General features: G+C 40.8%; 1 long non-coding RNA gene and 2 pseudogenes across 1 annotated transcript; 2 read left to right on the top strand and 1 right to left on the bottom strand.

Annotated features, from left to right (window-relative positions):
- The first annotated feature begins 1,018 nt into the window (after positions 1-1,018).
- LOC141278787 (uncharacterized) lies at positions 1,019-25,048 on the top strand. Its single transcript, XR_012332009.1, has 3 exons — positions 1,019-2,041; positions 8,927-8,976; positions 22,748-25,048. It is a non-coding gene; the product is annotated as an uncharacterized lncRNA (long non-coding RNA).
- Positions 4,354-4,445, top strand: LOC117312531 (U6 spliceosomal RNA; annotated as a pseudogene).
- LOC101336546 (mitochondrial-processing peptidase subunit beta pseudogene) lies at positions 11,261-12,750 on the bottom strand (annotated as a pseudogene).
- Positions 25,049-25,693: the final 645 nt, after the last annotated feature.

Genomic DNA, 25,693 nt, shown 5'->3' with positions numbered 1-25,693 from the left:
CTTTTGAGAAATTCACGGCCTATGAAGAAACCAACAAGTAAGTAGGACAATTATCATACGTCATAATAAACGCTGTTATTGAAGTCAGAACTCATTTATTCTTTCAAGAAATATTTCTCAAGCATCTACTATATGCTAAACTTTTGGAGTCCAAGCAACCCAGAACAAAGAACTGTAGAATCCAAAGGCTGGTGAAGAGATGATGGTTTTGACTTTGGAAATGATATTGGAGTTGGTTCTGGTAGAATGAGCAGGAGTTGACTAGGTGAAGATTAGGGAAAGGGTTCGGATCAAAGGACAATGACCTGAAAGCGTGTGGTGTTGGGGGGCACACTTGGGAGAAGTTTATCACGGCAGGAGATGAGGAGAAGACAGAGAAGAAGGCAGTGGATGGAGGTGAAGGGGATGGATTATCTGCCAGGATGAGAAGTTTGGCTTTTATACTGTAGGTAATTTGAAGCCAAGAGAGCCTTATGAACCTGGGAGTGAGGCCAAGACCATTTCAGTAGGAATATGATGGTCAACACTGGGCAGGGAGAGAAGTGGGAGCTCACAGCTCAACAAGCAGATGCCTGCATCAGGCTCTTGAGTGCAGCTACGGACAGCCCTAATGACCTGTGACATCATGGCTTAGCTATGGTGCTGTGGTCCAATCCATGTCTCTTCAAGGAAGAGAATGAAGAATTCCTAAGTTTTTCTCTCTTGAAAATTTGATCTGTAAAGGAACTCAAAATTCTCCTGCTGAGCACTTCTTGTGTTAGAGGTGGTTAGCTGTCTATATTTGACTTGATAGCATCAAGAAATATTCAAGGGAATCTCCGTCCCCAGAACCCATAGCCTGTCATCATTGCCTGAAAGGCTACAGTTGCATGTCCATCCTTATGACTCACCAGTCTCTCACCAGGCTAGGAGAGAAGGTGGGTATTGGCGGGGAGAAGAGGGCAAAGAGGAGGGATTGTGGGCTCTCTGTGGTGCCGTGGGGATAGGGGGGTAGTGGGGATGGGGAAAGGTCCTGAAAGAAAGGGAAGAGGCAGAAGGTCAGAGCTTGAGGGAGCCATAAATATACATTTTCTTTCCAACACTGCAATAGGCAGGCGATGGCTGCTCAAATTTACATCAGTATCACTTAATGCCAAGTATTCTGATTATTTTATTAAGGGGAAAATATTTTCAGATTTTCAGACTGAGCAATTCCTGTCTTTGTTTATATTTTCCCTAGTACTAATAACAACAATAACAATAAATACACGTTTAACAGTTACCATATGCCCGGCATTGGGCTAAGAACTTTGCCTACATTAATCTCATTTCATTCTTCCCCAAACCTATGATAGAGATATTGTTAGTACTGACTTATAATGGAAGAGGAAAGTAAAGTCTAGAGAGCTTATGTGACATGCTCAGAATCACAGTTTGTGAGTGGCATACCCAGGTCAATTAGCTTCACTCCAAAGTCAATCCTTAAACTCTGGCTTTCCCAGTATGGTTATTTGCCCCTTCGTCCACCATTTCAAACGCTTTTTGTCATTCAAGGCCCAATTCCAGTTTCTTTTGTTCACTTAACTGACATTATTAAGCACCTTCCATGTATATTGCATCCTCATCTTCCAGGGAGATTTTCCACACTGATTTCTACCTTCTTTAAACACCTGAGTCTTTAAAGTAGGGAGTGAGTCTTACTACGAATAGATTTGTATGGTTCTCTAAATGTTTTTAGTGGATTTATTTTTTTTTTTTTCCCTTCAAAGATTTTAATCCATGGCCAGGTCAGGATCAAGTCTTCAAGTTTCCTATCTTCTCAACAGCACCCAATTCAGTGTTGGGTGGATGTGTCAGGAAGGCCCTGACTCTTAGCCCATCCAGGGGCTGTATTTTAAGGAAGAAGAAACACATGTGTGGATCTGATAAGATCTGAGTGATATGTGGAGAAGATGCCCTATGAGTGACGATCAGCTGTGTTTACCATTTAACTGTACAGCGGCAAGCCAAGATAACCGTCGTGGTCTGTGGACAGAAGTTCATGAAGATCACTGCTTGACAGGTCAGAGTAAAGGTCTCTTTCTTTCAAAATATGTGAAGGGGCAGGAAACGTGTGCACCAGGTGTTTTGTGTTCATGACGGCCTGGGAAAGATAATTCTGTCTGCTCGATAAGAACATTGTGCTCTACACACCAGGTTGTTTTTCCAGCAGCTATTTTCTGCCTATAAAAACGAGCATCACTGGCTCTCAACTTCTTTCCGCAAATCCCCTGGGCTGCAAACAATAACAAAAGGTATCTTATATTTATACAAGGCTGCCCTCAGAAAAGCTCAAGGACCTGAACAAAGCTTGTTTTCATATATAAGAGTTCTTATATAATCCCCAAGGGGAAAGGGAGCAGAGGGTGACAATTGAGTTTGGAACGTGGTCATTCCCAGCTAACAAAACGGAAAAGTGAGGGCCTATTGCAGGACACACTGACGGTCATGACCAGGACAGGAAGTCCGTCTTTCCCACTTCCTGTCCAGGGTTCTGAACACTGGACCACACTGCCTTGTCAGAAATCTGAAAATCTGGAGGAGATGGCTGGAGGGGAATGCGTGGGAGAGAAAGCCCAGCCACATGAGAAGGGATGCTGCAGTCTCACTGCCTTTAGCGTCTGTTTTCACCAGTCAGGATTCTGCAGCTCCTAGAGCGAGTGCCCTTTTTGTCCTAGGTAGGACTGATTCGTGGGGGAGAATTTTCATCACCCTCATTAGGAGTTACAGCTGAATCAGAGTAGATCTCAGAGGTCTGGGTGGTTTGGGGAAGAAGAGCCATCTGAGCAAAGGGCATTCTGTAAATATTTGTGACACACTTGGATACAAAGATAAGTAAGGCATAAGCTCTGGATTCAGTCCAGAGCATCATGTAACAGGGGAGACAAACACAGGATGAGAGGATCTGTGAGTGCTAGATGAATACAAGAAAAGAAAGGCAGTTACTTTTTTTTCAAATTCTTATTGGAATATGGTTGCTTTACAATGTTGTGTTAGCCTCCACTGCACAACAAAAGGAATCAGCCATACACATACAGATATCCCGTCCCTTTTGGACTTCCCTCCCGTTTAGGTTACCACAGTGCATTAGGTAGAGTTCCCTGTGCTATTACAGTATGTTCCCATCAGTTGTCTATTTTATACGTAGTATCAATAATGTATATGTGTCAATCCCAGTCTCCCAGTTCCTCCCAACCCACCCCTTTCCCCCTTGGTATCCGTACAAAAGGCAGTTACTTTTTGATTGTGACTTTGAGTCGGGACTCCATGGGCCTAGGAGGGGGTCATTTTTTTTTTTAACATCTTTATTGGAGTATAATTGCTTTACGATGGTGTGTTAGTTTCTGCTGTAACACAAAGTAAATCAGCTATACATATACATATATCCCCATATCCCCTTCCTCTTGCGTCTCCCTCCCACCCTCCCTATCGCACCCCTCTAGGTGGTCACAAAGCACCGAGCTGATCTCCCTGTGCTATGCGGCTGCTTCCCACTAGCTGTCTAGTTTACATGTGGTAGTTTTGGCTGAGGCCTGAAGGATAAGCCGGAAGGGTTTTAAGGGATACCTTCTACGCTGCACTGAGGCAGTATCTCTCTAGTAAAATCACCTGGGGAGGCTTTTTAGGCAACCCTCATCCCTAAATCATTGGATTTAATTATTGGATCCAAGTGTCACCTGGGCGTAAGTATTATTGAAGATAATTACTCCCAGGTAATTTTACTGAGGAAACAAGAGAGACAACCACAGAAGGAGCATGGTCTTTGGAATTAGACGGCCTTGTTCTAACGCCCTGTGCCATTCGACTAGGCCCATTGTGGCGGCTGTGTCCGTGTCCCACAGCTGCTCTGTTTCCTCCTATTTCTACCAGTGCCTGGGAAGAAACCCTGCCATGGGAGAGTCCCTCCCCTTTGACAAACTTTCCTTGACTGAAAAAGCCTGGACTGGGAATCAGGAAATCTGGATTCTATCCCAGCTCCGCCACTGAGGTGCTACATGCGTGTGCTGGGTCACATAAGGAGATAAAGCAAAGACACTTGGGATTAATATTTGCAAGACATCGCGCTAGGTACTCAACGCATCTCCGGGCCTCAACGTCCCCATCGGTTGAGGTTTTTAGATCAGCATTTGTAGTCCATAAAGTCTACTTAAGAGGCCATGACGAGAATTATCTTTAAAGAATGATGTAAAGCATAATAGAAAAGTGGAGTGCACTGCATAGAATAGGGCAAGTATTGTGAAGTACAATTTTGTTTCAGTTATAAATACATGCATTTACTGCGTCATAATGTAAAATAAATGTCATGTTATAGGTTGTAAGTTAAAAACTTTAAGAGTACTCACTGGCAGTACATATACTAAAATTGGAAAGATACAGAGAAGATTAACATGGCGCCTGTGCAAACACATGAAGCATTCCATGTATTTTTTGATGTTACATTTTTTTTTTTACCACAACTTTAAAAAAAGAGTTTGAGAAACATGGGATTAGATGCTCTCTGCGGACCCCTCCCTTCTGCTTTATAGCCCTTGACTACTCCAGCCTACCCTGAACCTACCTTTCTGTAACCTCCTTCTAGTTAGTACCGTGTAATTCTAGCCTATCATTTATTTCTTTTAAGAGGGAGGCAGGACAGTGTAGTGGTTAAAAGCACCTTACTGAGTTAGATAAATCTATGTTTGAATCGAATTTCTTCACTTATTTGTTGAATGACCTAGAAAATATACCCAACCTCTCCTAGCCTTGGGTTTCTTATGTGGGTAATCACATCTAGGACACACAATATTTCTAAGATTAAATATGATGCTGAAAGTCAGACTCTTAGCATGAATCATCTTGTTCACAGAAAGTGCCTGGTGCAGAACAGCAATTATTATCTGACTTCCGTCCACCCAGATTTTAAGGCACAGTCTGCAATTTTGTGCCTGGAATATACAAAGTCATAAATACCTAATGCATAGAAAACCAAGGATTCCAGCCCCAAGCAGCCCCTCAGGCTGGAGAGCAGCCATTCTCTGTCGGCATGGCATGCCCCATGGCCATCCAGGTCTCAGGAGGAGAGGCAGGGTGCTCTGTCCTCTACGCATGCATCCCCTTCGCTTTTCCTCTGACACGATTGGTCGAACCTGGGAAGGCAAGGCAGAAGGCAGATCCTGGCTACAATTTGCTTCAGGGATCGAAACATCCATGACATGGCAGTGCCATCCAAACCAAGACAGATGGAAACTCAAGATCATCTGTTTCACAAGCATCTACCTGAGATGGTTTCAGATAGAAGCACGGGACAAAGAAATGAGAAAGAGATGGTGGCCAGAATACTGAGAAAATGGGGGTAAGATTCAGACATTACACCAGGAAAAAGTGACCATTATCCAACAGTCAACAAATAAGCAACTCACTAGGTCTTAATTGCCTCACAAATACGCTGGGAACCAAAGCATTGTCTTGTAAATGATTCATTTCAGGAAGTACCCACTAATCAATTACTAGGGCTTCTGTGTAGCAGTTTCCCCAGATTTGTAGGTGGTGATCCTGTGAACTGGATCGTTGATTTCAGAATGAGATAAGCGGCAATACTGGTAACTTAATCTACCTATTCCAAGTAGCTACAAAGAAATTAGCTGCCCTTAGTGGAAGCCAGCCCATTAGGAAGAGTGAAAAGAAACCCATTCATCATGAGAGAGCCTCACACCAGCCAAGTCTCCCTGGAGCATTCAGCTAAGCTGAGAAGGTGTTGATGGAGAAGGGGATAATGATCCATAAATAGATGTATGGGAAAGGAGGGGAGAGGGGAGGGAAGCCTCATGAGTTTGCACAGGGAAAAAAATGGGCCTTAAAATGATAAAAATGATAGAAATACAAGATTACAAGGACTACACAAATAGTATTATAAAGAAGAGGACTGTTGAAAGTAGCCCTTGATGCTACCTCTTTTTTTTTATTTTTGGAAGAAAACTTGCTTTGAAATTGTATGGTGAAAAAGAAAAGAAAATGTATGTGAATAATGTAGCCCCACCTAAAAATATGTTGCTAACACAATGGTTTTTCAGGAAAGAAAAAGCAAGGATGCCTGGAAATAGCTGCATCTAATCAGCCCCCATCCCAAGCAATCAACTGAAGTCCAGGAAATTCCATATGTAACCAGAAGAATAGACATCCTGGAGCATTTTGCCACAGTTAAGATTAGCGGAAACAGACCCCCATCAGCTCTAGTAACAAAGAAGAATTAAAGGTGAAGAAACTGCTGTGGGTCCCTGTGCCTCCCTTCTGGGAAGGTGGTGGCCAGTGCGTGGGGGAGAAGGATGGGAATTTGGACAGAGGCAGTGGCCCTGGCTGTCCCCACAGCCTATTGTTCTGAAACCACCCCTTCAGCGCGGCTCAGAGCAGTATTTTTCTCCAGGGAAAATAATTAAACAACAGTGGCTGGAGCTCAGCTTATCCTCCTGTCTTATCCTCACAATCATTAAAAATGTTTGTTAACATAGCAATAGTTTATGATTAGCACTTTTGGGGTCTTAAGAAATCCTTCTCTACCCAAAGGTCATAAAGATGTTCTCCTGTACTTTATTCTAAAAGATTTAAAGTTTTCCCTTTCGCAATGAATTCCTCCTTCTCTATGGACTTGAAAGTCACCAAATGCACAAACCGAAAAGGGAAAAATGAATAAATTTCACTTCATTAAAATTAATAACTTCTGCTTGCCAAAAATATCATGAAGATAAGCCACAAACTCAGAGAAAATCTTGATACCACATCTGACAAAGGACTAGGATGAAGAATAATCAAAGAATGGCTGCAACCCAGTGAAAAAATATCCAAAAAACATGATAAGGTAATTCACAAAAAGAAATATAGATGACTATTCAAGATATTAAAAGATTCTTTTTTTTTTTTTGACGTGTCACATGGCTTGTGGGATCTTAGTTCCCCCGACCAGTGACTAAAGCCTCAGCTTTGAAAGCATGGAGTCCTAACCACTGGACCTCCAGGAAATTCCCAAAAGATTCTTAACTTTCTTAACAATCAGGGAAATGCACATTAAAATCATCATAATGGGGCTTCCCTGGTGGCGCAGTGGTTGAGAGTCTGCCTGCTGATGCAGGGGACACGGGTTCGTGCCCCGGTCCGGGAAGATCCCACATGCCGCGGAGTGGCTGGGCCCGTGAGCCATGGCCGCTGAGCCTGCGCGTCCGGAGCCTATGCTCCGCAACGGGAGAGGCCACAACAGTGAGAGGCCTGCGTACAGCAAAAAACAAAAAACAACCAAAAAAAAAAACACATCATAATGAGATATCATTTTACATCTACTAGATGAAAAAATAATGAAGTCTGATAATACTGTGTTGGTGAGGATGTGGAAAAGCCGAATCTTATATGCTGCTGTTGGGTTGTAAGATAGTACAATTCCTTTGGAAAACAACTTGGCACTATCTAAAACAAGTAAAGATCACATTTCTATGACACAGCAATTCCACTTCAAGTGGAAGTGTGGAAACTCTTGCGTATGTGCTCTAGGAGACATGTATAAGACTGTTAAGAAAAAGAAGCACAGTCCATATGAGCAAAAACACATATGCTAAATGCAGACACAGCTGAGCACCATTGTTTGGGGATGCCTACATTGTAGTCTACTATTTTTAAAAAGCAAGAGATGATAACACAAAATTCAGGAAAGGGGTTATGTTTGAGGGGAAGGCAGGAGGGTGGGAAAAGGGGAGGAAGACACAGCCAGTTATAATCATATTTTTAATGTTGGGAATCTTCTGTTGGCCAGTGACTTTACATATATTACACATATTCCATGGTAGGCGCAGAATATTTCATAATAAATTTCTTTTAATTTGTTACGAAAAGAAAGGGGTGAACAAAGAACAGAAATCTCTAATGGCTCAGTGTCAAGGAAAACATGAGATCTTGGTAACATCAGTCTCACCAGAATAAGAGGGGAACGGTACTCAAGAAGTGATGGATTGCTCTCTGTCGGGGAGGGTCTGCATAATTTGTGTGTCTGTGGAGGTCCTCCCAGAACGTGGGCAGCTGGCCTAGTGACCAGGACTGGTGCCCAGGGTTACACCCTATTACTCAGGTTGGCAAGTGGCCTGGTGGGCAAGTGGTGATCAGCTATGGAAAAGATATGCCACTTAGCACATGAATGTTGTATGTGGCAAGATCTATTATAGATGATTTTCCCTGCAGAAAACTGAGGGCTGTTCTGGGGCAAGGCCGTTTGGTCTAATATTGGGGATACCCTACTTTCTACCTTGACTGCATGAATTTGACATTGAACCAAGGCTGTTTTTCCAACAGTTGGCATTTTGAATTGTTATTTGAAAGACTCAATACTCGGGTCTTGGCACTGTAAGGACTTTGTAACCGTAACACTACTCATATATCTACAACCCTTTTTTTGGTTGTTATTTCTACCTTTAATATATTTGAGTCTTACCTATTCTCCCAAAAGGATTATAAAGTTATCCAGGTGGCAGGATTTTCTAAAGCCCTGTTTTGTCCATCCTTGCTGCCAAAAACTTGGCAAAATAAGGGCTTAATAGGTTTTTTAGTTTGAAAAAATTATAAAGTCCCAGGAAGTTTCAAAAATAGTAGAGAGGTGCCACATACTCTTCATTCAGTTTCCCCCAGTGATTATACCTTACATAACTATGGAACAATGTCAAAACTAGGAAACTGCTATTGGTACAATGTGTGCCCTCCATGTTGCTGCAAATGGCAAATTTTTTCTTTTTTATAGCTGAGTAGTATTCCGTAGTGTGTATGTGTGTGTGAACTTCATCCATTCATCTGTTGATGGACACTTAAGTTGCTTCCATATCTTGGCAAGTGTAAATAATGCTGCTATGAACATTGGGGTGCATGTATCTTTTTGAATTATTGTTTTTGTTTTTTTCAGATATATTCCCAGGAGTGGAATTGCTGTGTCATATGATAATATCACTCTAGGTTGGTGATTATTTCCTCTCTGCTTTAAAAAAAAAATTCCATTGCATTTTTTTACATGTAGGTGGCCAGTTTTCCCAGCATCATTTATTGAAGAGACTGTCTTTCCACCATTGTGTAGTCTTGCCTCCTTTGTCATAGATTGACCATAGGTGCATGGGTTTATATCTGGGCTTTCTATACTGTTCCACTGATCTATATTTCTAGTTTTGTGCCAGTACCATAATTTTTTTGATGACTATAGTTTTGTCTTATAGTCTGAAGTCAGGGAGCCTGATTCCTCCAGCTCCATTTTTCTTTCTCAAGATTGCTTTGGCTATTCGGGGTCTTTTGTGTCTCCATACAAATTTTAAGATTTTTTGTTCTAGTTCTGTGAAAATGCCGTTGGTAATTTAATAGGGATTGCATTGAATCTGTAGACTGCCTTGTGTAGTATAGTCATTTTGACAATACTGATTTTTTCAATCCACAAACATGATATATCTTTCCACCTGTTTGCGGCTTCTTTGATTTCTTTCATCAGTGTCTTATAGTTTTCGGAGTACAGGTCTTTTGTCTCATTAGGTAGGTTTATTCCTAGGTATTTTATTCTTTTTGATGTAATGGTAAATGGGATTGTTTCTTGAATTTCTCTTTCTGATCTTTCAGTATGGAGGTTCCTTAAAAAACTAAAAATAGAACTACCATATGATGCAATCCCACTCCTGGGCATATATCTGGAGAAAAACATGGTCCAAAAGGATACATATACCCCAATGTTCATTGCAGCACTGTTTACAATAGCCAAGACATGGAAGCAACCTAAATGTCCACTGACAGAGGAATGGATAAGGAAGGTGTGGTACATATATACAATGGAATATTACTCAGCCATTAAAAAGAATGAAATAATGCCATTTGCAGCAACATGGATGGACCTAGAGATTGTCATACTGAGTGAAGTAAGTCATACAGAGAAAGAGAAATATCACATGATATCCCTTACATGTGGAATCTAAAAAGAAATGATATAAATGAACTTATTTACAAAACAGAAACAGACTCACAGACTTAGAGAACGAACTTATGGTTACTGGGTGGTGGGGGAAGGATGAGGGGAAGAGATAGTTAGGGAGTATGGGATCAACATGTACACACTGCTATATTTAAAATGGATAACCAACAAGGACCTACTGAATAGCACAGGGAACTCTGTTCAATGTTATGTGGCAGCCTGGATGGGGAGGGAATCTGGCGGAGAATGGATACATGTATATGTATGGCTGAGTCACTTTGCTGTGCACCTGAAACTATCACAACTTTGTTAATTGGCTATACTCCAATATAAAATTAAAAGTTTTTTTTAAAAGTAAAAAAAAAAAAAACCCATTATATTCTGATTTTCATAGTGCCTACTGGGAAATCAGATGTCAACCTAATTTGTTCCTTTGTCAGTAATCTGTGTTTTTCTCTGGTTGTCTTTAAGATTGTCTTTCTTTTTCTTTTATTCTCTTTCCTTCCTTTTCTCCTTCCTTCTCTCCCTCCCCCCTTCTTTCTTCCTCTCCTTCTTTTGGTATTCTGCTGTATCATTGCAATATATCTATCTAGCCTTGTATTTCTTTTTATTTATTCTGCTAGGGATTCACTGGGTTTCCTAAATCTGAAGATTTCTGTTTCTGTAAATTCATGAAAATTCTTAGTCAACACCTCTTTGAATATTGCCTTATTCTGCAGTTTTTCTATTATCTCTTTCTTGTACTCTGATTAGGTATATGTTAGATATCTTAACTATAGTCCCTATGTCTTCTTTTCCAAATATATTTAATTCCAAATACTTGTTCATTTCTTTTTTTTATAAAGTTAAGATTTTTAAATTAATTTATTTATTCATTTATTTAATTTTTGGCTGCATTGGGTCTTCACTGCTGCACGTGGGCTTTCTCTAGTTGCTGTGAGCAGGGGCTACTCTTTGTTGCGGGGCACAGGCTTCTCATTGTGGTGGCTTCTCTTGTTTCGGAGCACAGACTCTAGGCGTGTGGGCTTCAGTAGTTGTGGCACATGGACTTCAGTAGTTGTGGCTCGTGGGCTCTAGAGCGCAGGCTCAGTAGTTGTGGCACATGGGCTTAGTTGCTCTGCAGCATGTGGGATCCTCCCAGACCAAGGCTCGAACCCATGTCCCCTGCACTGGCAGGCAGATTCTCAACCACTGTGCCACCAGGGAAGCCCTGTTCATTTCTTAAAAAGAATTTATAGCTTAAAACTTGCAGATCACTATTAGTTTTATTAATAAGTATTTCTAAATATTTTGACTAAGAACATTTTAATCACAAAAACAGCATATGTTACTGCAAGTCCAGTTAAAATCTTGCTCAGTGGAACCAACAGCAGCGATAGCTAGACCCTTATCATAAACATATTTGGCGCACACTTTTTGAACTGTCTCAGCATCTAGAGCATCAATTCCTGCTTCCAAGTTAGGGATGGGAATGCTTCTATTATAACATAACTTTTGCCTACCAATATCTTCACCATGGAGTTGAACCTCAGAGTTGCAAAAACATGTTTTGTTTCTAGAAGAATTTTTGTGCTGCTTTACTTTCAGTGACACTTATACAGAGTCACATGTATTCTTTTTGAACAACATGTAGCATGCCTGCAGCAATGTCTGGTTTACAACTCATATAGAGTCCCCACAATCCTGTATCTCTGTAGCAAGTGTTGAAAGACTGGAAGCTATGGCAGAGGTTGCCACATCAGATGAGACAGGCTGGCTTACTAATTAAATTCATTCCTCCTCTGAAATGGCAATCCTAGTTGCCAGTCAGTGTGTTTGCAACTATGAGAGAGATTGTATCAGGATGTTCCCAACCAACAGCTGCAACAGCTCTTGCAAGGTGTGTCAAAGGCATCTTGTAATTCCTCAAACAAATCTCACTTTCTGTGAATTTGCAGGGAGCCAGAGTTGTTCTTTTTCCTTTGTGTGTGGAAAAAAAAAAAAAGTCATCAAAAGGAAACTTTGTTAACTTAAGCTGTTCACTATAGGAGATTCCTCCAGCCATAGCAAGGACTATTCTTGACCTCTTATAATGTGTGGTTATATAGTCCACTAAGTCTTTATGACTTATAGATTTGATATTTTCAGCTGGTCCCCACATTGTCAATCCAAGTGCAGTATTTGATAAACTATGACATTAAGATAATAAAAAGACAACTTCTTGTAAATTAGCTTTGATTTCGTGTATCTCTCTAAGGATTATTCTATACTTGTGCTCAGTCTCTGCTTCTGCCAATGTACTGTTTTGTGTTATATCAGCAAGAACGCGTACAGCTCTTGGCAAATCTTTAGAGAATTCTTTGGCATAATACATGATCTGCTTTCTGGAGGTATAGGTGTTGAAATGAGCACCCATGTTTTCATTTTCAAGTTCCAGATCTAATCTGGAATCTCCTTTTGGTGAAGTTCATATGTTCCAGAGAATGAGCTGTTCCGTTATTCTTAATTTCATGTCAAATTCCAACATCAATCCGGAGACTCACTGTACATATTGACAATCCAGAGTTTTCAGAGGCCACTCTGAGTTCATTTTCCAAACATGTTACTCATGTTTCAAGAACATTCAGAGCAACTTGTATAGTGGCCTGTGCATTTCTCAATCTGTTGTCTCCAAATTATAATGACAACCCAGTGGCCCCTCTTATCAGGAGCCTTTCAGTGAAACCGCAGAGCTTCTCAGTGAAACCCCAGAGCCACTGCCATACCATGGGCAACAGCATGGCTTGGACCTCCACTGCTACCATCTCTTCTCAATGTCTTTTAACTTCTGTTTTATTTTTTCAATATCTTTTTCCCTCTGCTGAATATTGAGTAATGCTTCAGTTTTGTCTTCCAGTTCATTAATATTCTCTTCCATTGTATCTAATGCTGTACCTATACACTTAGTTTCTAGTTTCATTTATTATGTGGTTTTTTTTTTCACCCGAAAGTTCTATTTGGTTTTTTTTTTTTAAAATCCACCTGACCATATTTCAAAGTATCTAGTACCTTGTTATACTTCAAATAATCTCTTTCTTTTATTGAGTATCAAAACTACTTATTTTATATTTCTTAATTGATAATTCCAATATCATCCATTTTTGTGGCTATAATCTTACTATTTATTTCTGCTTATTCTCCCTCAAATGACTTGTTTCCTCTTGTGTTTTATAATTTTTATATTTCAGGTGAGTTTATAATTACCTGAGGGAACTATTTGAAGCCTTGATTTAAGGAATATTTATCCAGGAAGTCATTATGAATCTTGAATCACTTTAAATTAAATTCCAAAGTTGAGTATTTAGGGACCGCTTAGGTAGTGTGAATTCTAGATTTTGGCTCTAAACCCTCATGAGGATCACTTGTAAATAGCAACTTTCAAGATAGACTCTACCCAGAGTCAATGTTGAGATAAGAAAGTTTCTTTACTATTTTCCTTTGTGGGATAGATTTTCCTCTTTTGGTTTACCTTTGCATTAAAAATGTCAGCTTCTGTGTCCTGAACTATTTAGGGATCTTGTGTCCTGAACTATTTAGGGATCTTTTTATGTCTTAATCTGGTTTAAGTCCTAGGCGTTGTATCCCCAACCCTGCTTGAGGCCCATCAAAATAAAGGGTCTACGCCACCAGTGGTAAGTTAATGACCACAGGGCCCCATTGCTTCAGGGTGGTTACCTCTGAAGATTTGTGCTTTCTTGTATTTTTATCCTCTGATGATTTCCATCATTTTCCTGACAGCTCAGGTAAGCATTTTAACATCTTTTATCTACACGTTTTTAGGTGTTGTAAGCCGAGGAAGTTCCTCATGGTATTTATTCTGTAATATTGTGAGAAGTGGAAGTTTGGGCACTATTCTTAAATACTCTAATTTACAAGCTCTATTGTAAGATAAGCTGAATTGAGGAACAGATATAGTCCTCATCACTCCCCCTCACCCACCGCCAGATAAAAGTCCTCTGAACCCCTCAGACTCAAACACTTGAGCTATTAGGGCCAAGTTATCATTTTACCCCCATTATAGCATGGCTGCTGCCCCAGTGAAACACTGGTTAACTTCTTCCAGTAGAAGACAAACTGAACATAAAGTGAGAAGGGACAGTGTCTGGTTCCTGGATAGATACCCAGCATGATGTACTTACTTTGAGCTTCACAACAACCTAATGAAATGAGTAACGTTGCTTTCATTTTATAAGCAAGAACACTGAACCTCAGTGATGTTAGGTAATTCATCTGAAGGCTACAGAAGGAGCCAAGATGTTCTGAAAGATCAGCCAAGCACATCCTCCTAAAGCAGGCCTTCAGAGGACCTCCGGGTTAACCATTTCCTTACTCATCCAACCATTTGTGAATCCATTCAAGAAACCTTTCTTGATAACTTACCATGTGTATGACACTGTGCTAGACACTGACCTACAAAAATGAGTAAGACAAAGAGCTTACATTCTCATATGGGAAGACACAGAAACAATTATATTATAGTGCAGTAAGTTAAATGCTAGGAGTTATGAGAACATTGGGAAGGGCATCACCCCTGAAACCAGCTCATGTATAGTTTGGGGGTGGAAAAAGGGAAGTTGGTTGCTGACTAAAATGAGTAGTGAAGTAGAGGTAGGCACATCAGTAACAAGTGAAGGAGCAGTCTTTCTTCTTTCAGGAGCTGACTGTTCTTTTTTCTAAAAAGAGGGACATTAGAACTCAAAATGACTGTCTTGAAGACGGGTTTATTCTCTCCAGTTACCAAGAGCAAAAACTGTTGCAGTACAGGATCAGCTTACTTGCTGGTTGGGACAGATCAGTGATGGCTTCGTTAGTTATCCATCTTGTGGTCTTTTCTAAAATTGAAACATCACACAGGGAAAGACTTGTCTGGTACAATTGCTTATAATTGCACTTTCCTCTCGATTACACAGGTCGTTATATCAGGAGCTCTCATCCAATTTTCTCAGACCCCATCTCCCTACTGGCCAACAAAGGTTCCATGCTGGGTCTTGCAAAATTAAGCTATAAGCTTTTCTTCCACCAAAGATTCGAATCCAAGCACAGACGTCAGAGTTAATCCCATTACCCCCTAGAAAAGTAGATTTGTCTTGCTGCCTTTTTTTAATGGTGAGGAATTTTCCTCTACTCAGCAACTTTCTTCACTTTGTTGGTTACACCTACTTGGGTTTACCTTTGTCTGAACCAACATGATGGACAGACCTTTCTGTGTTCTGTGTTTATTTCTAGGGCTTAAAATGTGGGTCATAGACACCGCTAGAGACTAACTATCCACTGGGAATCTTTATCCCACTCTACCTGTTTGTTCTGAAAACAAAACTGTTATCAGTGACTCTGGAAAACTGAACCTGGAGCTTTGAGGATGTTGTAGTGGTTACTTGATATTACAGCTAAACTGAGTATTCACAGTGGTGTTAATTGGGGTCATCTTCCAACATGCTTTTGAGGTCTGTGATTGCTACCCCTATAACCAAAGTCTCTTAAAGGCTGCATACTTATCAGTAGTTCAAACTGACCCTTGGTCTTTTAGATGAGTCACTTACCATCATACTTGGACATTTAATTCGTTATTGGGGTCTTTCCTAACTAAGCTTTTGCTGAGTGATCTATAGTGAGTCCCCTATATCCATAATTCTTGGCAGTACAGTTTGGACAGGACAGAAGGACGTGTTTCAAATCCTGACTATAACACTTTTTAAAAGGGGGACCTTGGGCAAGTTACTCCATTCGTTTCTTCATCTGCAAAATTGGGACAGTAATGTTCATCTCAAAGATTTGGTGTGAGGACTACGAGAAATAATGTATGTAAGACATGTAGCATAGGACATGACTTAGAGTAAGCACCCAGCACGTAGTAGCTGTTCTGATTTCCTTACTAATAAGGGCATCGTGCTCACAGTTCTACCAAGAAGGGGTGGGGTTGCCGACTTACTGCCAGGAAGAGGGAGACTACAGATTTACATTCAAGATTGTATGAAGAGCAAGAACGACCAGTCACACTGGAGATTGGTAGACAGATTTTGTACACTCGTCTCTGCCCAGTCTTTGGCAAACATTTTACAATATTGCAAGAAATGTGAAACAGAGGGGAGACAGGCAGAAAGTGAGGTAGATTGAAATTATGCAATTGTTATACATCCCCGGTCCTCTCTGTTGCCACAGCTCCGGTCCATCGTTCCCATTACGTACAGGTCTGTGCTGCCTGTAGCTCCTTGTTGCTTCTCACTCAGGATTCATGAGATCCCTTTGTCCTGGGTGCTAAGAATTGGGTCTTACGGCACCAAGGGGAGCTGTGTTCGGTGTGGTAGTGAAGAAGACATACCAAAGTGACTGTAAGAAGAGCCCAGCTACAACAGTGTGCCGGATGCTTTGCTGGGAGCCTAGGAAACCATGACCATGACCATCTCTGTCCTCAGTTTGTGTACTACAGTCTAGTGGATGAGACCGACAGGCACACAAAAAATGCCACTGTAGAGCAGTGAGTGCCATGCAGGTTTCAGCATAGGGTTCTAGAAACCACAGCTAACTCTCCTGGAGGTCAGAGGTAGGGATATATATATACACTCATTTAATATGTATACTATATGTGTGTGTATACATACACACACACACACTCATTTAATCCTTGAAGAAATCATGTGAAGGAAATATGATGATGTCCATTTTTTTTTCAAATGAGAACATTGGGAGGCAAAGGTGTAAAGCAATTTGTCCAAGATCACCAGCTAGTGTGTAGCAGAGAATTCAAGGCAGGTCTGACTCAAAAGCCCATGAGTTTCCTCTTGTATTTTATAAAATTTTTTTCTGAATATGAAATGTTTATGTAGAAAAACCCAAATAATACAAAAAACAAAGATGCATCCTCCTATATTCTTACATTTTTACTCACTATTAACATTTTATGGTTTGCACCCTGTCTTTATCTTCTGCAGTTTTAAATACATATTTATAAGATTGGCTCATATATATGCATGTATATATTTTTCCAGCTTAATTGGGGTGTAATTGATATATAACGTTGTATAAGTTTAAGGTGTACAATGTGATGATTTGATGCACATATATATTGAAATGATTACCACAATAAGATTAGTTAACACATCTATCATCTCACATAATGACCTTTTTCATGGTGAAAATATTTAAGCTCTACTTTCTTAGGCACTTTCAAGTATACCATATAGTGCTGTTAACTGTAGTCATGCTGTGATTACATCCCCAGAACGTATTCATCCTGTAACTGGAAGTTTGTCTCCTTTGACCAGTATGTCCCCATTTCCCCCACCACCACTGGTAGTCTCCATTCTAATCTGTTTGACTTTTTAAATTCCACGTGTAAGCGATATCAAGCTATACCTGTCTTCCTCTGTCTGACTTATTTCACTTAACATGCATGCTGGGTATGATGATATCCATCACCGTTTAGATTTTTAATTTTTGGATTCCTACTAAACTGAATATTTTTCAAATGTGTAATGATCCCTTATATTTGTTAATTTCCTTATTTTGAGAGCAAGTGTTAGGTGGGCAAACTAAGTCCATGGGCCAAATCTGGTCCGTCGTCTGTTTTGGTAAATAGAATTTTATCAGGACACAGCCATACCCTTTCATTTATGTATTGCCTGTGGCTGCTTTTGTGTCCTTCTGTAGAGTTGGGTAATTGTGACAGAAACAGTATAATCTGTAACTCCTAAAAGATTTACCATCTGGATCTTTACAAAAAGGTTTGCCACCCTGCTCTAGTATTGTCAATCTCCTAGTCCCTTTATCTTAGATTTTCAATGCTTTCCTGTATGTCTTGAATTGATTTTTTTCATGCTACTTATCCTCAGTCAGAGAGATGTATCTAGACCGGGTGTTGTTCACTAAGCGGGATGCAGGGATTTCCCGCAATTGTCCTTGCTGATCACTAGCCTTCTGGCGGAGTCTTTCTCAGGTCTACAGAAAAGTGATTGCACATTTAATTCCCAATCCTCAGGATCCAGCTGGTATTCATGTAACCTGGCTCTGGGGTTCCGAGAGAGGATTTTCTATCTCCATCCACAGTTCGTTTCTCTGATACAAATCATTAATAATATCATTGGTATTTCTATTACTTTTGAGAGGCAATACAGTTGCCCCTTGAACAATGCAGGTGTTGGGGTGCCCCCCCCCCGTACAGTTGAAAATCCACGTATAACTTTACAGTCGGCCCTCCGTAACCACAGATCGTGTAGTACTGTAGCATATTGACAGAAAAAAATCTGCATATAAGTGGCTCCGTGCAGTTCAAACCCATGTTGTTCAAGGATCAGCTGCATAATATAATTTTTAAAAGCACAGATTCTGGAATCAGATAGTCTGGTTAAAATCTCAGGTCTGTCACTTACTAACAATGTGGATTTGGGTAAATTATTTTTTCTTTGTGCCAGTTTCTCAGCGTCTGTGAAAATCATCGGGATTATGCTATTACCTTCCTCACAAGGGTTGTGAGAGAGACAGTTAGTGCTCACTAAGATATCCATGAGCTCCTTGACGTTTCCCAGGCATCTTTGCTGTGATTGGGGCCATGTGACTAGTTCCAGCCAATGGGCTGGAAGTAGAAATGTCATGTGTCATTGCCAGGCTGGGGCAGGTAGGAGCTGGTTTGCCTTTTGCATCCTCTCTCTCTCTCTCTCTACCAGGGTGCCCTTGGGTGGTATCACGAGACAGAGGGAGCCTGAATCCTTGAGTTACCAGGTGGAGGAGAGTCTCTGCCTACTCAAATCCAGCTTTGCAGGAGTAAGAAATAAACTTGTGTTATGCTAACTACGAAGATTTTGGAGTTATTTATTTCATTTTTACCACAGCATAGTTTATACTATGCTGACTAATACAGGGTTGTTCTAAACACTGATTAAAACATAGAAAGCACTTGGATTAATGCCTAGTATATTAAGTGCTGTAAAAATGTTTCCCTTTTGTCCTCTTCTTAAAAGAACCATAATTCTTAGCATGGACCATTTTTGTTTCCACTTACATCTTTATCACTCTATTTATTACTCTGCTTATGATGAACCAGCCTCATATGGATGCATTTACTACACACACACACACACACACACACACACACACACATATCATGTTGTCTTAAGGAAGTTAATAGTCTACAAGTAGGGCTAGAAACTTGGGTGTGGAGTGAAGTAAGAAAGAGTTCTCTCTCCATCTCAAAAGACAGCCACCCATGTATGAAGTTCTGTTTAGACAGACTCTATGTCTCTGAGCAAGAGAAGGGAATCTATGTATCTTGCTACCATCTCTCAGGTTGCTAGGGCCGCTCTGTTTCATGAGGGAAAGCACAAGCAGACTACCATTTTGTTTTCTCAGTACACTTCCATTCGCCTTACAGTTAGTAGAAATTTCTCCCAGATTCTGCAGTAGGCTGTTTTTATCTTTCAGTGTTAATTATTTTCATCTTTTCCTGAGTCTCCATTGGTTCTTTCTCAAACCATCAGTTTTTGACCTCCAGTCATGCTTCTTACATTCATTCATTCTTCTTACACAGACTATATTCCGTCTATATATTCTCAATAAAGTTATTTTCATTTCAAAGCCGTTTTCTTTGATGACTCATTAGTTGGAGGCTGGAACACAGCAGAACAGATATGATTAAGAGAGTGGCTGAAGTTCAGTAGTCTCCATCTCCCACAGTGTTCCTTATTTCAAATAGCAAGCCATCCTTTGTTTCTTCTTTGACATATCAAGTATGCATAATCTAACTTCCTTATTCTTGGAAAATGGAACTTGACTATTCATGGTCTACATCCTGAGCCCTGGTATGTATTGTATTTCCATGCCGTTTTGGAGTCATAGGTTGAGGACGTGTGTATTAGCCAATTTTGGTGGAAGGATGAGTAGGGGCCAAATCATGAAGGGACTTAAGTGCCAAACTTAGGACTTTGCACCGTAGGGACTGTGGTAACTTGATACAATCTGCATTTAGGAAAGGCGATCCTGGTAGGAAACATGGAAGGAAGTAAAGAGGATGTAGCCCAAGAGCATTTGGTTTACCCTCTCACCCTTCAGGGAATAGAGAGGAAATATGGACTGTTGTTAGGAAGGTAGAACTGATGGACTTGGTGTCTGGTTGAAAAAGACAGAGGTGCAGTGATGCCAGGTTTCTGACTTGAGTCACTGTGAGTGCTGGTGTCATTTATTCATCAAAATTCAGCCCACAAGAGTAAAAGAAGATTTTTGGAGAAGAAGATAATTTCTTTTTTGCATGTGTTGTGTTTGGGATATCTTGGGAACGTTCTGCTGAGGTGTCTGAAAGGCATTTGGATATATAGGCTCAGAACTCAGAGAAGGTAACTGGAGTAGAGAGGAGAGAAGCAGCTCAGGTAACCGTCACCTTTAGGGAGGTGGCTGAGAGATGTCAGTACCTCAGGTAGAGTCCTGAGGGTTGTGAATAGGCAGCAGAGACCTGAGGAAGGGCAGCAGTGTTACTGAAGGATAGCTTTAGTCTGCTGTGCCCACGACACCCTGGGGATTCCTGGAGATTCTAAAGGGGAGAGAATCTTGAGTGGAGAGAAAGTAGTATCCCGATGTTCAGCTGATGGGGACTTTGGAGCCAACAAAAGCTGACATATTAACATGATGTTATTAGCCCCGACATGCAGAATGGTTTACCCATTCATCCTTCAGGGGTTACTTTATTATTCAGTAACAGAAAGGCCTCGGACTTTCCTCTTAAAAGCGTCATCTTGGTCTTTTTCCTCTTTCATCCACACAGAGCCCATTGCCTCATATGGAGGCAGCGTGTTGTGGAAACAGCAGGGACTCTAAAAACTTTCAATTCTAGATTTAAACTTGGGGTAGAAACTTACTGGCTAGGTAACATTGGTAAAACTGCTTCGCTTCACTGAGCCTCTATTTCCTTTCTTATAACCTCAGATATTGTTGAGATTAAATAGGTAACATAAAGACATTTGACACAGCTAGTTTTCCCTATCTTGCTTTTAATTGCTGAGTAGTACTTTTATGCTTTAATGTCAGCATCTCAGCCAAAGACTTTTCTTTCAGTAAAGAGCACCTTTGTACCAGTACCTTTCATTGAGGTCCAAGAACCTGACCCTCATTTTACTGACTGTTGGTTTTAAGCTTGCAAAGGTGTGTCTCTGACTAACTAGATAGGGTCCTCTTTCACTATGATGAAGTTCCAGAAAGCCATTCTTCAACAAAAACCATTCTCCCGGGCTTCCCTGGTGGCGCAGTGGTTGGGAGTCCGCCTGCCGATGCAGGGGACACGGGTTCGTGCCCCGGTCCGGGAAGATCCCACATGCCGCGGAGCGGCTGGTCCCGTGAGCCATGGCCGCTGAGCCTGCGCGTCCGGAGCCTGTGCTCCGCAACGGGAGAGGCCACAACAGTGAGAGGCCTGCGTACCGCAAAAAGGTGGTACCGCGTACCACCTTTTTCTGTGACCCTTGGAAACTGCAGTCATTGTAGTTCAATCTTGTCTGACACAATTTTGTTTGTCTGAGCCCCATGAATGGGGACCGCTGCTGCTTCTGCTTCTCTGCCTGCCCATGAAGGCCTCATCTGTCTCATTCATCTCCTCGAGGTTTGTGATCTCAAATTCCTATTTTATTTACCCACTGTGGTCATTGACTGAACTTCATAGCCCATCGGTAGTCCTTGGCCTGGGGAACCATGTGGATTCCTCTAATCCTTTGTAAGTGGTATAGCCATTTTATTGGAATTTTCAAATTTCCCCCTACTATCTGAAAGCAGAGGTTCCTATGAATCCTTTCCTAAGCGGAAATGGCAAAAAGTGAAGAAGCAGTTACCTTGGGATATGTCGTGCTAACAGACGCACAAAATAAATGGAGATGAAGCACAGATGCTCACAGACACAGTTCAAAGCTATGGGGGCTTGATGCTTAGATGCTGAGTGTAGTTCCTGGGGAAGGAGCTGGGTGGTGTCACTCTCTCTGCTCAGGTGCACCCCGCCTCTATAACGGCTGCTACAAAACCAACGCTGAACTCTATTTTCACTTTTCGTCTTGTTTTGTAATAGCGAAACCTCTTCGGATTTCTTTTGGTTAGATAAAACAGGTACTAATGTGGGTCTTTCGTTAAGAGCTAGGTGGAGTAAAGTGAACTCTTGAAAAGCAGGGTTATCTGTACCTGATAAAAGGCAGGGCTCTGTCCATCAAAATATTTGTGATTATAGCTTGGTTATGGCCTCAATGGGAAAAGCAGTCTTCCAAACTTCCTGAGATGAGTTTTAGCATGTCTTATAATCTTCCGTCCAGCTTCTCTGTGTAGCTCCTTCCCTTTGTCATTGTTAGCCTGGGACCAAGGGCACTGTGTACATTTGGGAAAGCTGGCCCACAGTCCCTGACCTTGGATTACAAAGATATCTTCAAGGTGAAGCTTCCGTATTCCAGGATTTCCAAAGCAGTGTGGAAGGACCATTCTCTCTTGGCCAGTCTTGTTGATTTTTCAGGAAAATGAGCCATTACCACAACCTTTCTCCTCCATACCATTGTTTGCTAACTCTTTGTCCCTTTCAAGAGTAAAATGCTCAGTGATTTATAACCTGAAGGGCCCATGTCAGGCTGTGGAGTACTTTGTCCTCTCAACTACCTTCAGGAAAATGACCCAAGATACTACCCTCATAAGGCATCTTTTCTTAGAAGTCCTCTTGTTCTAAATTACTTTAAAGTTAGTAACTTACAACTTCTGTGAACAGCATCTTAGGCTTTTAAACATACTCATGGCTTCCTTTTTTTTTTTAATCTCTAGAGTTGCCCTTCTGTTTTCTGAAGTTACTTTAAGGATCATCTTTCAGAAGGAAAACAACCTGGCATATAAACCACTTCTGAGCCTGTTTATCCAGAGTGGAGGGTGAGGACACTAATAGGCATGAAAAACAATTTCACGGGTGTTAAGCTGTAGCTCCAGGCTTCACCTTCAAGGAATCAGTGTCTCAGGCTCTGCTATTGAACAAGAAGATGTTGATGCCAGTGTCTCTGGGGAAGACAAGAGACTAGATTGAATATTGCTGAATTTGTTTTCTGAAGAAATATTTAGAAACATCTGCCCTTCACTTTTCATCTTTTCACCTGCACACCTGATTAAACATCTATAAAAGTAATTGCAAAGTCGGATAATCACCACAATGAGGACCAGATGCAGATGTGCCTCCTGGAAAAGGGAGTGGATCACAGTGGAAGAGTAGCACGTGGGGATGGCTAGGAAAGGGAAGACAAATAGGGCAGCCAGAGATGTGTCTCAGGAGAAGGCTGGGGAGATCATTCTGGAACCTCCCCAGTCTCTGGACTAGGCCAGAAAGGTACAGGCTGAGCCAAGAACTCATGAATGCCTCTGGTCAGTGAGTTAATCATTTAATGAATAAGGAAACTATGCACGGGCCTCCAGGTTAAAGGTTAACGGGCAGGGTTTCAAAAACAATTTCATTAAGTAGACACTAATAGATTACAACTTCTGTGTTCCCACATTAAAACAAGAAACTGGTTCAAATGAACCAATGCATACTGGATTCAAAATGATTTTTAAAAAAGTGTGAGTGAGCGGCTGAGGAAAGCTGAAATCTTAAGATAGAAATAAAAGCACCACATAGTAAGGAGCATAGAGTAGCTATTGGGAAGTTAATTGTGTATCCATTGATCTTCCCGAAGAGACAGTGGTTCTGTAGATAGTGGTCCAGGGAGGGACTCTGTCTTCATCCTTCTGTTCCTCATAGTGGATTAATTCAATAAATAGGAGTTGAATTCAACTCAGTGTCACACTGGCATTATGGTTGTACATTGGGTATGCAGAAAAAAAATCAGTGAAATTGTTTATAGTACCAAGAATTCCCTATAATGGATTTAACTCACCTGTACCTTCAAACTGAGAAAGAAAAAAGGATACACTCATTATGTAATAAAATTAAGGTATGTGTTTTAAACACCTGGAAAGAAATCCAGCTGTCATGTTTCAACCCCCCAACATCAAATGGACTGAAGATGGATTGTTAAGAACCACTACCACCACCGCTACGGTAACAGCAAACACAAGAGCAGACACCGTTCCAAGTATTTTACATATTAATGCACTTAATTCTCATAAAACTCTATAAGATAGGTACTCTTGTGGTCTTCATTTTACAGAGAGAGAAACTGAGACACAGAGAGGTTACATTACTTGCCCCAGGTCATACAACAAGTGAGCGGCAGAAGCTGGATTTGAATCAATGCACTTAGGCTCTAAACTCTGTGCTGTGGACCCTCACTTGACTACTCCCCTATGGGACTGTGCAACGAGCTGAAATAATGTTGGAAAAAAATACTATAAACTTACTAGATAGGGAGCATTTCATTCCACCTGTAGTATTCAGGGAAGACCTTCTAAAGGAGGCATGATGTGGGAGTTCCCTGGTGGTCTGGTGGTTAGGATTTGGTGCTTTCACTGCCATGGCCCAGGTTCAATTCCTGGTCGGGGAACTGAGATCGCACCAGCTGTGCCGTGTGGCCAATAAATAAATAAATAAATAAAATAAAGGAGGCATGATGTGAGTTGAAGGACAAGCTGGATTTCAGCAGGTGGGGAAGGAAAGAGGTCACGAAGGATGAGGTAGGTGTGCATAGGTGGGTAGGGGAGATGAAGAAAGGTGTTGCAGATGACAGAAGGGAATGAGAAGGAACATAACTTCAAGGCAATTTGGGGAAATAGTGGGTAGACCAGTTTGGCAGGAGATCACTTGGAAAGGTACAGATGATGGCGGGATGAACTTGATCCCTGAAGGCAATGGGAAGCTATTGAAAACTTTTGGGCTCGTAAACAGCATGAGTAGAAAATCTTCCTGGCTTCCTCCAGACCAAAACTGGACCTCAAGACTTGGAAACCCATCCTGCCCAATGACTGAATTTAGTTAGAAGTTAAGCCCAAATACAGAACATGGGTTTCAAGGGTCTCAGGTCTCAGTTGTACAATTAGGCTACTTTGTTTACTTTCCTTTTTCATGTAAAGTCACTATTGTAGAATGAACTTATTTACAAAACAGAAATAGAGTCACAGATGTAGAAAACGAACTTACGGTTACCAGGGGGCAAAGTGGCGTGGGTGGGGGTGGGGGGGATAAATTGGGAGATTGGGATTGACGTATACACACTACTATATATAAAATAGATAACTAATAAGGACCTACTGTATAGCACAGGGAACTCTTCTCAGTAATGAGCTATATGGGAAAAGAATCTAAAAAGAGTGGATATATGTATATGTATAACTGATTCGCTTTGCTGTACAGCAGAAACTAACACAATATTGTGAGTCGACTATAGTCCAATAAAAATTTTAAAAAAACACTATTGTAGGTTTTAAGAGGATATTAATGATTAAAATAAACAAAAATAGCCCTGTCCTCATGGAGCTAACAATCTAGAGGGAGAAGACATAATGCACAAGATAAAATAAGTAAAGAGAATATATGAATATTTTGAATATATTGCATATCTGGAAGTTGCTAAGAGAGTAGATCTTAAAAGTCCTCATCACAAGAAAACGATTATTTTTTAACTCTGTAAGATGATGGATGTTAACTAGACTTATAATAGTGTTGAGCATTTTGCTCTGTATACAAATATCAAATCATTATGCTGTATACCTGCAACTAATTAATGTTATATGCCAATTATAGCTCAATTTTTTAAAAAAGAATGAATTATATAAATCTTTACATTTGTG

The sequence above is a fragment of the Tursiops truncatus genome, chromosome 5 (assembly GCF_011762595.2).
Source record: "Tursiops truncatus isolate mTurTru1 chromosome 5, mTurTru1.mat.Y, whole genome shotgun sequence".
Classification (NCBI taxonomy): domain Eukaryota; kingdom Metazoa; phylum Chordata; class Mammalia; order Artiodactyla; family Delphinidae; genus Tursiops; species Tursiops truncatus.
Note: the sequence above shows the minus strand (reverse complement) of the source record. Positions and strands in the feature narration are given on the sequence as shown.